The 15,612-nt window shown below is 42.6% G+C and overlaps 1 protein-coding gene across 4 annotated transcripts in view; it reads left to right on the forward strand.

Moving 5' to 3' along the window:
* The window catches only part of GAREM1 (GRB2 associated regulator of MAPK1 subtype 1), a 223,044-nt gene that overhangs the window by 156,168 nt on the left and 51,264 nt on the right, over positions 1 to 15,612 (forward strand). The gene's annotated exons all lie outside the window — the stretch shown is intronic.

Below are 15,612 nucleotides of genomic sequence, written 5' to 3' on the forward strand. Positions count from 1 at the left end.
TTCTGCAACAGCTTTATGTAGGTATAATTCATATACCAGTGCCAGAGATTAAAAAGAGTAGCTAGGTTCTGTTCCAACCGAATGGGTGAGTTATCGGTGACACCATATACTTTCCATGCTCCAGTCACCCTAAGTTACCCTGATATGAAGATAGGTTTTATCTTGTAACCAATTGCCAGGGTCACATGGGAATTAAAGGAAACCAACTGACTAGCCCTCCATTCTAGCACAGCAGAATTCACTGCCTGTGTAAATAGTAAATGACCCTTCTTCCTACCAGCTTGGGGGAATTTTTTCCAGTAACTTACAAGGCACAGTCACCTCCTCTCCCTGTTGACCTCATCCTCAGGGAGGTATTGGTGGTTTGGGGCAGCAGCATAATCAAGGTGGGCTTGGGGTGAGGATGCGTGCGTAATGATCCTGGACTTGCTGTGACCAAAGGTAATTCTCCAATAATCCCCGTCCACTGCCGTGGACTGTTGAGTGAGGTGATGTGTGCGTGTGAACACCTTTCGAGTGAACGTAGGCTGGCTGTGGAGTTACCCCCAACAGGGCTCCCGTCCAGAAGTTCAAACTCCTTTTTCTTTCCTATTTTGTGTTTCCACATTCTGTGGGGTCTCTTTCTTAAGAAGCTGTTCATTGAGCACTGGAACATGCTTCTCTCTCCTCATGCTTTGTCAGTGCTGGCATTTAACAAGTTCAGGCCTTTGGAATCAGTCAGGTCTTATCATCCATTCATTACCATGCTTAGATTGACTATGTGGGGCTGAGGCCAGAAGTAGTGGGAGCTCCCGGTATGTCCAGGCTGAAGGCTGTCAGTGGTATAGGTCTTAACTGAGCTTGCACATAACGCTTAGGCTAAAAGCTGCAGAGACCTCCCACTTAAAGTCATCCTTTAAGTTTGAGGGAGAAGGAAGAACCTCAAGAGCCTAGACTTCCCACCTGTTTCTCAAGTACTTCCTGACTGATATCTGCCCACTTATGTACAGCATCACGTCCATCAGTATTGTGTTAAGCCCGTGTTCAAACCATAGCCACTTCCTCCTCTCTCTTAGAAACCCAGAGTAGTCTCGGGGTTAGGGGAGATTTTTTTACTTGAGTGAGCCATTAAAAACTTAATAATTAGATGTGTTTACATTTTTTAAAAATCCAGATTTCTTACCTCTGGAAATCATCAGGTGCTCAAGCTATGAGGTTGCCATCTCCACCTTTTTATTAATTTTAGCAATTTGCAACTTCTCTGGCTATGTAAATCCTTGATTTTGAGAGTCTGTAGTGTGTGTGTGTGTGTGTGTCTGTGTGTCTGTGTGTCTGTGTGTCTGTGTGTATGCATGCTAAGTCGCTTCAGTTGTGTCCGACTCTTTGTGACTCCATGGACTGTAGCCCGCCAGTCTCCTGTGTCCATGGGATTCTCCAGGCAAGAATACTGGTGTGGGTTGCCACTCCCTCCTCCAGGGAGTCTTCCCGACCCAGGAATCGAACCCACGTTTCCTGTGTCTCCTACATTGGCATATGGGTTCTTTACACTAGTACCACCTGGGAAGCCCATATATATATATATACACACACACACACACATATATATGTGTGTGTGTGTACACACACATATATATGCTCAAACTGAGCTGTCAAAGAAGACAACATGATTCCTGCTGTCAGAGTGCTTGTGGTCTAATTAAAAAAACAATGAAAAAAAATAAGTGAAGTAAGTAGAGAATAGTTAAACATTAACTTCTGGTGATAATTATGAACAAAGATCAGCATGAGCTGAGGTTGTGAGGGAGAGCTTCATGGATGACATTGGACTTTTTAAATTCATTCCCTCACTCAGCTGTTATTAAGTACCTCCTGTGTGAATTGTGCAATATTGGACCCCAAGAATAACAAGGTAATTGACACATCCTATGCTTTCTTTAGAGAGTTTACTGTTTCATTTACAAAGACATGTAAACAAATAAGAATGATAAAGTGTACATGTTTGGATGTGTTGGATAAAAATCTATAAATAGATGCTTGGATATAATAGGTGCTTGGATGAAAATCTATAAATAGACAATGAGAGCACAAGAGTGTGGTCAGCTATCTGCCTGAGATGTTTTATAGAGGAGGTGACGAGTGAATTGGTTTTGGATGAATTGTTCTTCTTATTGTTCAGTCGCTCAGTCGTGTCTGACTTTGTGATCCTGTGGACTGCAGCACGCCAGGCTTCCCTGTCCTTCACTATCTGTCGGAGCTTGCTCAAACTCATGTCCATTGAGTTGGTGATGCCATCCAGTCATCTCACCCTTTGTCACCCCCTTGTCCTCCTGCCGTCAATATTTGGATGAGTAGCGTGGCCAAACCTGGAAATAGAGGAAAGGCATTCCCGACCTGGAGTTCAGTATAAGAAGAGATAACATTCACTGTATATGGATCTAGGTGGTTTTTTAGCATGATGAGAGGAAAGTGAAGGTCAGATCTTAGAGGGCCTGTATATTCTCTGTGAAGTTAAATTGTACAGGAGGTGGAGGGTCACCAGAGTCTTTAAATCAGAGGGTGGAAGGGCACTCCCTACCCCCTCTACCCTGGCAATCTATTCTTCTCTGCCTCTGCCCTGCTGCACCCCAGAAGCTGGCTGGTAGGGCTAAACCTGTAGACTCTCATGACCTTTGATTTCCAGCTAAGTTCAGCCATTGGATAGACAGCCACAGCAGGAGATGGGGTGGGGGTGGGGTCAAGGGAGGAAGCTGGTCAAGATCTTTATGTTCTCCAGCTTCATGCCTCCCTTGAAGGATGGGCTGGGAACAGCTGCATCTCCCCGTCTCAGGGCGACCTACTGACATAACCGTCTCCTTCCTGTTAACTAGTCCCTCCCTCAGCCCCACAGGTCTATGGTGGTGACTCTTCTCTGATGCTATCCCTAGCTTATCTCTGCTTCCGCTGCAGCCCACCCACACCATCATTAGTGGTCCTGCCGTAAATAATTCCTCTGCAAATTATCCTCATTTAAAATATGATTCAATTTTAATTTTAAGCAGTCGTGGAAAGAATAGTTTCCTGGAATGGAAGTCAAGGGGCAAAGCAATCAACGGGTAAAACTGGCCAAAGCCAGATGATGTGGTTGGAATATGCAGCGGTAGTGGAGACGGAGAGGAAGTGATGCCTTCAGGAAAGGGGATGGAGTTGAATTGACACCAGCTGAATGTGAGAGTTCAGGGAAATGGAGGAGTCAAGGATGACCACCCAGGATTCTGACTTGGGTGGCTGCTTGATTCAAAAAAATAAAAAGCTGAGTTGCATGTATTGATTTTTGAGAGAGATCTTTGTGGGAGAACTACTGGGAGATAGGAACCAGGTCTTGGGTAGATCAGTGTGGAATTCAGGAGAGATCTGACTGGTGGGAAGGTTGGTGTACTGTCAGCTTACACGTGGTCCTTGAAGCCAAGGTGATAGGTGAGGTTCCCCCAGGAGAGCCAAGAGACTGGGAGAAGGAAGGCAGTCACGCACAGAACTTACGAGGACACTAGAAGGACCCTGAGTTCTGCGCAGACTGAGAGGAGAGCAAGGGCACACGCCAAGGGGAGAGGAGGAATATTGGTCGCCCAGCTGGTGGAGGAAATATTTGCAGAAGCTGAATGGAGCCAGGTCAGGGAGGGACGTGAAAGCTAAGACAGAGCAGCCTGGGCTGGGTGGTTAGAAATCAAAGAGCTATTACAGGTTCGTATATTTATTCATTTATTTTACAAATGTGTATTGAACACTTAGGTTCTTGAGTGAAATGAAATCCATTAAGGTTGTGTTTCAAGATGAGTAAAGTGAAAAGGCAGAGATGGAGACAGCCTTAAAATCTGAAGCAGTAATACCATTATGAAGCAATAAGGATCAAAACCAGAGTAGTCACAGTGCATGCTGAGGACAAATAGATTTCAGGGAAAGAAAAGGCAAGATGTAGGCAAGAATGAATGTAGAAGCAGCATGGTGAAGATGAACTGGTGATTCTCACCAGTACATGTTAGGAAGCATGTCATGTTTATGATAAACTGAGCCCTGGAAAATTTCTGATCATTCTGAAGAAGCAAATGACCAACTGGATGCAATGAAAAGTATAATTTTTCCCATTTTCAACAAATAGGAAAATAATTTGCATAGTGTGAAATAGTTGGCTGGCTAGAACATGTGTCCCAGAGTGAATCAGAGTTTTGAATCCAGTTAAGTTCAAGGATGGAGTTTCAGAATTGAAAGCAATGGTCTGACCACTTGTTTCATGGAGATTGAGAAACAAATAGAAATACCCACAGATGGCTGATGATGAAATTCATACTTTTTTTGGTTGATGATTTCTTTCTGTTCGTTGACTTTAATTCCTATTGTCTGTTGGTTACAAGTTTGGAACTTTTGTGCTGAGATTTGTTCTTTACCTTTCTTTTTATCCCAATTCCACTTCCAACCCTCCCCCCCGACCCCGAAAAAAATTGTAATTTAAGAACTAACTAGAAGTAATATTAGGAATCAGAGTGTAGAATAAGATATGTAGTTTGTGTGAAATCCTACACTGTGTATTGTAGTATTTCACATTTGTGTTTTCCTTTTTATTTTTTTAAGATTTATTTATTTATTTATGGCTGTGTTGGGTCTTCGTTGCTGTGAGAGGACTTTCTCTGGTTGTGGCGAGCACGGCTACTCTGGTTGTGGTGTGTGGGTTTCTTATTGCGATGATTTCTCCTGTTTTAGAGCATGGACTCTAGGCACTTGGGCTTCAGTAGTTGTGGCGCATGGACTTAGCTGTCCCGGACCAGGGATTAAACCCACATCCCCTGCATTGGCAGGCAGACTCCTTACCATTGAGCCACCAGGGAAGTCCTTGGGTTTTTATTTTTTTAATTATGCTTAAGCATATTAGAAATTTCAAAACTTGGTAATAAGAAGCTGAACAGAATATGAAATATAAATTACCTTATTATCAAATAGTTATATGTACCTTTATAATAAGGAAAATATGATTCAAATCTCAAGGTACTATTTTGCACCTATCAGATTGGCACTGATAATAGGAAATGAGGAAGCCACTGGTGGGAGTATAAGTGGGCACATGCTCTGTGAAGGTTAGTTTGGCAATATCTATCAAAAATAAAAACACACTTACCCTCTGGCCCAGCAGTTTCCACACGTAGGCATTTTCCCACCAATGTACTTGCATTCAGCACACAAAGCTTTTGGTACAAGGTTGGAATAAGTTCGAATGCCCGTCAAGAGGGGACTTGTTTAATTAGTTATGGTATTTGCACAGAGCAGAATATTGTCTACCTCTTAAAAAGAACAAGGCAGATTTTTATGGAATGATAGAAGAACTATATGGAATCCTACCATTTTTTTGGGAAAGAGTGGTCTTAGCGTACCAGTGGACTGTGTCAGATACCATCTCTGGATGGATGTACAGGATGCGAGGAGATCTGAGGATCAGATTGGGAAGGAGACTTTTTACCCTTTACCCTTACATACTATTTGAATTTTTTGGCAATTACATATTAAGTAAATCATAAAAAAAACTCTTCACATTACTTAGGAAAAGGGACTCTAGGTGGTTCACCAACACCAACAGTACTGAAAGGTTTAGATAAGTGAGTTTTCATACGTTGTTGGTAGAAGTGAACATTTATATACACTTTCTGGAAGGCAATCTATTGGTTGGTGCAGTTCAGAATAACTGATTAGATGCATCTCTTTTACCTGGCAGTCCTTTTCCATTTCGGTCCTATAGAAAATCCAACCTGTTTGCATCCATGGAGTTAAAAGTACAAAAGCACTTTTAAGTTAAATATTGAGTGTAAGTGTAGACTCCTGTCCATGTTTATTTGTTGTTCTTCAGTTGCTAAGTTGTCTCTGATTCTTTGTGACCCCATGAACTACAACATGCCCATCCTTCACTATCTCCCGGAGTTTGTTCAAACTCATGTCCATTGAGTCGGTGATGCCATCCAACCATCGCATCCTCTGTCATCCCCTTCTCCTCCTGCCTTCAATCTTTTCCAGCATCAGGGTCTTTTCATAATGAGTCAGTTCTTCACATCAGGTGGCTAAAGTATTGGAGCTTCAGCATCAGTCCTTCCAGTGAATATTCAGGACTGATTTCCTTTAGGATGGACTGGTTTGATATCCTTTTTGTCCAAGGGACTGTCAAGAGTCTTCTCCAACACCACAGTTCAAAAGCATCAATTCTTTGGTGCTCAGCCTTCTTTATGGTCCAACCCTCACATCCATATGTAACTACTGGAAAAAGGATAGTTTCGACTGTGTTGTTTATTTATTTCTAGAAAAATGGCAGCTGGTCTGTTGCTTCTGTCACTTGAGAATCCTGATTTCTTCACATCTGGAAATGACCCAGTGGTTTTAAGACCCAGTTATTTGAACCATTTAGAGTGTATTTCACTCACACGACTGACTTGAAACCACCTAACTTCATGTTGGTGGCCTGTCTCTGAAAGAGGTAAGAGAAGAAAAGTAAGAAGAATTCCTTCCTTCCTTCCTTCCTTCCTAAGCCCTGCTTGATGCCCCATGTGGAATAATACCAAGTACCAAGGCAAATCACACATTCCTGGTAATTGTGTTTTCAGCATTCTGAAACTTTCAGCATTCTGGGACTTTCTCTTTTTTTTGGCCATGCCATTCAGCATGTGGGTTCTTAGTTCCCTGAGCAGGAATCAAACCTGCACCTCCTGCACTGGGAGCTCAGAGTCTTAACCATTGGACCACCAGGGAAGTCTCTGGGACTCTTAACCACTTTTGTTCGTCTGAGCCATTCTTAGCTCATTCTTGCTTTGGTGTTCTAGTGCCATTTTTGTTGCTTTCTTTTCTATTTTATCATTTGTGCTGATTTCTGTGAGCTTTCCCTGCTCCAAGCTGGGAGGTGGGGCGGGGAAGGGGGGAAACTGGGTGGTTGTCGCCATTGACTTGAGTTATGGCCCCACAGATGGATGATAACGGCCCTGGCTCTCGCTGGGTTTGCTTTTCTTTACACACATGCAGTCGGCCGCTGTGCTGAAGGGCAGGTGAGCAGGAAACCAGAGTGATGACAGGAGATTGCCCACAGGCAGCGCTCATCACCAGCTGTGATGGGAGCCGGGAGGCTCGAGTCGCGGCAAGCCCCGTCTTCAGGGGCACAGAACTCACTTCTCATTGCCCCCAACTTCCCAGCCAGTAGCAAACAGGACAGAACTGAATTTGACCACCTCTTACTCTCCTTGTTCTCTCTACACATCCCAGGGTTGTTGCTCTCTCGTTAATTTAGCAAAATTTGTTTCCATTTTTTATCTCTCATTAGTGACCTTTTCCTTCTAAATAACAGAATCCTATAGTCTGTTCAGCATCATATAGGAGCTCCAAACATAGACGCCTTGGGTAGGACTTCGGGCCTCTTGGCTGTGCTTTTTAATTTTTTTTAAGCTGTATCAGGTCTTAACTTAGTCCCAGGATCTTTTTAGTTGTGGCATGTGGGATCTAGTTCCCCAATCAGGGGTCAGACCCTGACCACCTGCATTGAGAACTTGGAATCTTAGCCCATGGACCACCAGAGAAGTCCCTTAGTTGTGTGTTTAATGTGTCATCTCTGTTAAAGTAAATTGCTGTGATTTTCTGGAGGGACATACACCAAAAGACAGGTATTTTCTGAATGACAGTTATTATCAGCATATTAATTAATGTAGTTTTAGAAGCAACTCATGAAAGCAGATCAATAATACTACCAGCCTTTGCTTTCTACATTATTACCTTCAGTTTCTGTAAACTAACCTACGAGCGTGCTGTTGGATTCATTCTTGGGAGTTTTGGGGTCCCGCAGACAGAAGAGCTCTCTCAGTGGAGACTTTTTTTTTTTTTAATGAAATTAACAAAACTGCTGAAAGACAATGCAGTTTCCTGCCTCTCCAGGAATAGGGTTTTGACAGTAACATCTCAGAACAGATGTTTCGGCGATCTCCAAATGTTTTTATTTGGTGGCACAAAGACTGCTATTCATGAAATGGTCTGTTAAAAAATTAGTTCCTCCGTGTGGGGGTTGTGGGAATATGTGTTACGTAAATTGATTTCACATTTTGGCAGGGCACGGGTTCTTAACTCTTTAGAATGGCTCTGAGATTTGACTCTGACAAGTCCTGCCTTCCAGGCTGCCGCAGTGGCAGGGGATAGGGCAGCACAGTGGCTCAGCATCGTTCTCAGAGCACTTCAAGTTGACTCCTCTGAGAGTGTCAGGTTCTTTTATAGGAGAATAGAAGCTAAGTCAGTAAACGTGCCTAGAAATTTGGTCTCTTAAAATGCAGTGAGAGGATAGGGGCATGTTCGTTTTTCATTTGCATTATTCCCTAATGTGATCTGCAGCTTACAATTCTGGGTTCTGGACTCATATTTAAAGGGAAAACTTCTATTCTTAAGGTGCACATGGGTCTGGCTCAAGTGGTAAAAAATCCTCCTGAAACACAGGAGGTGCAGGAGACCCTGGGTTCCACCCCTGGGTCGGGAAGATCCCCTGGAAGAGGAAATGGCAACCCACTCCAGAATTCCTGCCTGAAAAATCCCATGGACAGAGGAGCCTGGCGGGCTACAGTCTATGGGGTCGCAAAGAGTCAGAGAACACATAAGATCTCTACCTTACTAGACACCTCAGTGTAACTACTTAGGAGTATTGGGATATAAAGGCTGGTCATTTTCATTTCTAAATGTCCTGTTTTCTGGCCACACTTTCTGGGTCTTTGCTGTCCTCCCAGCAGGACAGAGGTCAGCAAACCATGTGGCCTCAGGGCCAGGTCTGACCTACTGCCTGTTTTTGTAACGTTTGATTAGAACACAGCTGCTGCAGTTCGTTTACAAATTGTCTGAGGCTGCCTTTGAGATACTTTGCCAGAGTTGAAATAGTTGAAGCAGAGGCCATTTAGTCCACAAAAACTAAATTATTTACAGAACGAGTTTGCCAGCCCTTGTAATAGGAAGCTGCATATATACCGTGACCCGGTATTTAAAACATTACATCAAAACATTTGATATATTTAGATCTTAAAGGTATTTGTGGGGTGTAAGAAGTATAAAATAATTATTTGGTTTTAGACCATTAAACATATGACAGGAAAATGTTTAAAATAAAACTATGTACACACAGAAACATATAAACTAAAATCTTGCAGAACAATATAAATAAACTATATGGAAAAGAGGAGACAGAAGTTAACGAATGGTATTAGATATTCAGTAAACAGTTAAAAGGAATGAATGAAAGGAACTGATTTTTCTGATGTGCAGTATGTTCAGATGTGAAAACATTTGGTCACATTTAGCTGGCACTTTGTTCTTATTCTTTCATCTCTGTGCGTTCATCACTCTCAGCATAGTTTCTTGTCAGTGTTCCCATGTGGTTGAGGTCTTCCTGTCCATCTAACAGACAACAAACACAGGTGGAATCTGTGCAGCGTTACTGTTGACCCACAGCCATGCCAGACAATTATTCATTTGGTCCATATACCAAAACTTATTTGAGCCTGCTGATAGTAAAAGATCTCAGTTCAGTTCAGTTCAGTCATTCAGTCGTGTCCGACTCTTTGCGACCCCATGGACTGCAGCATGCCAGGCTTCCCTGTCCATCACCAACTCCTGGAGTTTACTCAAACTCATGTCCATAGAGTCACTGATGCCATCCAGCCATCTCATCCTCTGTCGTCCCCTTCTCCTTCCGCCTTCAGTCTTTCCCAGCATCAGGGTCTTTTCCATGAGTCAACTCTTCGCATGAGGTGGCCAGAGTATTGGAGTTTCAGTTTCAGCATCATTCCTTCCAATGAATACTCAGGACTGATTTCCTACAGGATGGACTGGTTGGATCTCCTTGCAGTCCAGGGGACTCTCAAGAGTCTTCTCCAATACTACAGTTAAAAGCATCGATTCTTCAGTGCTCAGCTTTCTTTATAATCCAGTTCTCACATCCATACATGACTACTGGAAAAACCATAGCTTTGACTAGACAGACCTTTGTTGGCCAAGTAATGTCTCTGCTTTTTAATATGCTGTCTAGGTTGGTCATAACTCTTCTTCCAAGGAGCAAACGTCTTTTAATTTCATGGCTGCAGTCACCATCTGCAGTGATTTTGGAGTCCCCCAAAAGTAAAATCTGTCACTGTTTCCATTGTTTCCCAATCTATTTGCCATGAAGTGATGGGACCAGTTGCCATGACCTTAGTTTTCTGAATGTTGAGTTTTAAGCCAACTTTTCACTCACCTCTTTCATTTTCATCAAGAGGCTCTTTAGTTCTTCTTCATTTTCTGCCATAAGGGTGGTGTCATCTGCATATCTGAGGTTATTGATATTTCTCCTGACAATCTTGATTCCAGCTTGTGCTTCTTCCAGTCCAGCATTTCTCATGATGTACTTTCTGCATATAAGTTAAATAAGCAGGGTGACAATATATAGCCTTGATGTACTCCTTTCCCGATTTGGAACCAGACTGTCATTCCACATCCAGTTCTAACTGTTGCTTCTTGACCTGCATACAGATTTCTCAGGAGGTAGGTCAGGTGGTCTGGTATTCCCATCTCTTGAAGAATTTTCCACAATTTGTTGTGATCCACACAGTCAGAGGCTTTGGCATAGTCAATAAAGCAGAAGTAGATGTGTTTCTGGAACTCTCTTGCTTTTTTTGATGATCCAACGAATGTTGGCAATTTGATCTCTGGTTCTTCTGTGTTTTCTAAATCCAGCTTGAACATATGGAAGTTCATGGTTGACGTACTGTTGAAGCCTGCCTTGGAAAATTTTGAGCATTACTTTGCTAGCGTGTGAGATGAGTGCAATTGTGTGGTAGTTTGAGCATTCTTTGGCATTGCCTTTCTTTGGAATTGGAATGAAGACTGACCTTTTCCAGTCCTGGAGCCAGTGCTGAGTTTTCCAAATTTGCTGGCATATTGAGTGCAGCACTTTCACAGCATCATCTTGGACTTGAAATAGCTCAGCTGGAATTCCATCACCTCCACTAGCTTTGTTCGTAGTGATGCTTCCTAAGACCCACTTGACTTCACATTCCAGGATGTCTGGCTCTAGGTGAGTGATCACACCATCATGGTTTTCTGGGTCATGAAGATCTTTTCTATACAGTTCTTCTGTGTATTCTTGCCACCTCTTCTTAGTATCTTCTGCTTCTATTAGGTCCATACCATTTCTGTCCTTTATTGTGCCCATCTTTGCATGAAATGTTCCCTTGGTATCTCTAATTTTCTTGAAGGCAATCTGGTCTTTCCCATTCTATTGTTTTCCTCTATCTCTTTGCATTGATCACTGAGAAAGGCTTTCTTATCTCTCCATGCTATTCTTTGGAACTCTACATTCAAATGGGTATATTTTTCCTTTTCTCCTTTGCCTTTCACATCTCTTCTTTTCACAGCTATTTGTAAGGCCGCCTCAGACAACCATTTTGCCTTTTTGCATTTCTTTTTCTTGGGGATGGTCTTGATCACCACCTCCGATACATTGTCACAAACCTCCGTCTGTAGTTCTTCAGGCACTCTATCAGATCTAATCCCTTGAATCTATTTGTCACTTCCACTGTATAATCATAAGGGATTTGACTTAGGTCATACCTAAAAGATCTCAGACACAAGAAAAAAATAACTAAAGAATGCCTGAAGAACAAACGCCAAATTGAAAGAGAAGAGAAATGTGTGCAGCTTTACTGTTGACACCACAGCCATACCAGACAGAATTCTTCATTTGATCCATATACCAAAGCATATTTGAGCCTGCTGATAGTAGAAGATCTCAGACACAAGAAAAAAATAAAGTGCCTGAAGAACAAGCACCCAAATTGAAAGAGAAGAGAAATGTGTGCAGCTTTGCTCTTGACACCACAGCCATACCAGACAGAATTATTCATTTGGTCCATATACCAAAGTGTATTTGAGCCTACTGATAGTAAAAGATCTCAGACAAAAGAAAAAATAACTAAAGAATATCTGAAGAACAAGCACCCAAGTTGAAAGAGAAGAGAAATGGTGATAGAGATGGGCGATCTGTTTAAGGGGTTAGAGATGGTTTGTATCAAGAAACCCAGGCTCTCTTATCTGAACCAAAATATCAGTGATCATGACAAACAGGACAAGAAAAAGAAAATATAAGAATTCTGAAGCTCTTATGTCACGAGAGGGAACACCCTGTTTTGTTAGAAGGTACTCCCCACCGCAGGATCTTTTTTTTTTAAGAACGTGAACAGTGTCTGCAGCCACTTTTATAAGCGAACACAAGAGATGTTCTAGACCTTCCATGGACACAGCAACCACTGGTCACACAGGCTCTTGAGCACTTGTAATGAGACTAGTGTGAACAGAGGTGTGCCACGAGGGTAAAACAAACACAGGATTTAAAAGATAATGTGAAAAAATTGTATTCCTGAAAATTCTAACTCACTGATGACTACTTTTGTCCCCTTATTTAACACAGCCCAATGCTGAAAGATTGCTTCATCCTGAAAGATAATTTCAGCTGCTTGTCTGGTCTGTTCTTTGGTAGGATTGATTCCTGAAAAATATCCTTTGAGGCTCTGTACATTATTCAGATTTGAATGATTTTTAAGTACACTGTTGCTTGCTTTCTTTGTTGAGTGACAACATTCATCTGTGGTTTAGAAGCAAACCTCATATACAGTAATGTAGTTCACCTTTTATTTACAACTTGGAAAACCTGCAGTTACTTCTGCATTGCTCTACTGTCTGCCAGTTCCAGGACTACAGTAATTTTCTTTATTTAGCAAACATTTATTAAGTACCTATTGCATGCAAGTCATTGTGCTTCCCTGAATTTAGACATGTTGGATTCGGTGCTAATGGGACTTCAAAGTATAACCATCCAGGGGGCCTTAGATGCCTCTAGAAGTGAAAGGAAATGTAGACTGTGTCAAATGTATTTATTATAAATCTGCATAGTCATTTGCTCAAGAAAAATTGAGATGCTTAACTTCACTAATCCTCAAAGAGATGCAGATTAATAAAAGGAAGAGTGCTTTCTAGTTCGCATGGAATTGTCTAATTGAAAAAATACTCAGAACAATATTGTGCTCCAACTAGGAGGCACATAGCCTGTTGGTAGAAATCTAAATTGGTTTAGGTTTTTTGGGGGGAAAAAAATTTAGCCATGAATGGTAAACAAGAAATTGTGTTACTCTTTAATTTAATAATCTCACTCCAGAAGATTTATCCCCAAAACATGAACCAAAAGACAAAATCCCTGTGCGTCTTGAGAGAAGGGAGCCGAGTCGCTAAATGACTCCTTATGCTGAACACTTTGCATCATCTCAGTTAATCCCCACAGCTGTCCTGTGAAGTGTCCCCACTTTACAGGCGAGGAAGCAAGGCTCAGATGGATTTAGTGATTTGCCAGTATCATAAAACATGTACGTGGCAGAGCGCCCACTTACATTAGGCACCTGCCTAACTCAGCCTGACCGTAGAAGAACAGAAAAACAGATAAACCCGCTATTAAATGCTGTGCAAACATTGTGTCACCATGTGGGGAAAAGGAGAAAAATTACAAAGGAACAGAGTATAAAACTGTAAATAAACCATGGTTATTAAAAGTTTGTACACAGACTAGAGAAGTGACAAAGGAAAAGTTTAATTGGTTATAGTGGCAGAATTTAAGTAAGTAGAATTAAGATTGCCGTAGTCTTTCTGAATTTTTAAAGATTGTTTTTATGAAAAAGATATGATCATTTTGTATTTTCGAATGTGTTATTCATCACTCTACATCCTTCTAGGGTACTCGAGCTGTTATGTCTAGGTGCATCCTCTATTTTGTCATCACCGCCTACCCTTTAACTCTTGAAAACCCTTCTATCAAGGTTCATCACCAGCAAAATCCATACCTCCTTAAACCCTCCTCTGTTACTTGCATCTTGTTAAAACCCAAACCTGCATATACCCTGAAGACACTCCTTCCATGAAGCCCTCTGAGGTGGTAGCTCTATTTTGTGTTTGTTTTTTTGATTCAAGTACCTCCAGGAGAAGAAGGGGAGTGATGTCAAGTGTTGCCTACAGAACTGAAATGAGACTGAGAACTGTTGGATTTACAGCTTGTATTTAATTGGGGATTTTGATATGAGCGGTGGAATTATTGGCCCACAGCACTGAGTCACCTGGCTTCTAGAATGTATGACTTCTGGATTTTCCTCTTATTCCCCTGACCGTTCCTCAGTCTCCCAGAACTCAAACCCTGGACCTCTTCTCAGTCTGCACTTAAGCCCATGTTCGTCATCATTAAATGTCATGACTGAAAATATCATCCATGTGCTGATGGCGCCCAGAGTTATCATCTCCAACCAGACCTTTCTCTTGACCCCCACACTTATGTGTCTGTCTAGAGCTTTCAGGGTATCTCCATTCTATGTCTAATAAGGGCTTCCCTGGTGGCTCAGTGGTAAAGAATCTGCCTGCCAATGCAGAAGACACGGATTTGATCCCTGTGTTGGGAAGATCCCCTGGAGAAGGAAATGGCAACCGACTCCAGTATGCTTGCCTGGGAAATCCCACGGACAGAGGAGCCTGGCAGGCTGCAGTCCATGGGGTTGCAAAGAGTCAGACACGACTAAGCCTGAGTCCAAACTTAACTCCTGGCCTTACTTCCTTACCCGACCCCTCCAGACCTGCCCGTCTCAGTCAATGGCATTTCCATTCCTTTAGCCACTCAGGCCAGATTCCCGACATTTTCTCACCTCTTCCAAACCCCTGCCATCTCATACCTGCCCGATTGCGGAGGCCTCCTAACCGGTGTCCCTGCCTCTACACCTGGCGCCTTCACCGTGTCCTCAACAAGCAACCAGAGTGATTCTTCTATAATCACCACTGCTTTTCCACTCACACCCCCAGGTGGCTCCCTATCCCACTCAGATGAAGAGCCACAGTTCTGCAAAGCTGTGGACCATCAAAACCACCTGTTATTTCTCTGACTCACTTTCTCTTCCTTCTTAGCTTTTACTCACCCCAGTCCAGCCACTCTGGTAGCATAGCAAGCACACACCAGCCCATCTGCCTGATGGTTTCTGTGGAGACTGTTGCCTGTGTTGAGAATTCTAAGAACTCTCCACCCAGCTCCATCAAAGTCGCTTTCTCACACATGCCTGCTCTGGCCAGTGGGTACTCTCCAAACCCCTCACCCTATTTTTAATGGCACTTCTCACCTTCTGATGGGCTTGCCTGATGGCTCAGCTGGTAAAGAATCCACCTGCAGTCCAGGAGACAAGGGTTCAATCCCTAGGTTGAGAAGATCCCCTGGAGAAGGAAATGGCAACCCACTCCTGTATTCTTGCCTGCAGAATCCCATGGACAAAGGAGCCTGGTGGGCTGTGGTCCATGGGGTTGCAGAGTCGGAGACAACTGAGCACATAAACTCATTACTCACCTTCTAACATACTATATACTCCATTGATTTATTGTATATATCTTCTGTCTCCCACTACAATGTAAAGTTTCAAGAGCACATTTTTATCTGGTCTTTTAATTGATTTATCTCCAGCATCTAAAATAATGCCTCCACCTAAGAGATGCTGTGTTAAAAAACATGTTGAGAATATGAATGGTCAGAATGCAGGTGTCCCTGTTTCTGCCGATGACCCATGG

This window comes from Cervus canadensis, chromosome 23 (assembly GCF_019320065.1).
Source record: "Cervus canadensis isolate Bull #8, Minnesota chromosome 23, ASM1932006v1, whole genome shotgun sequence".
Taxonomy (NCBI): Eukaryota; Metazoa; Chordata; class Mammalia; order Artiodactyla; family Cervidae; genus Cervus; species Cervus canadensis.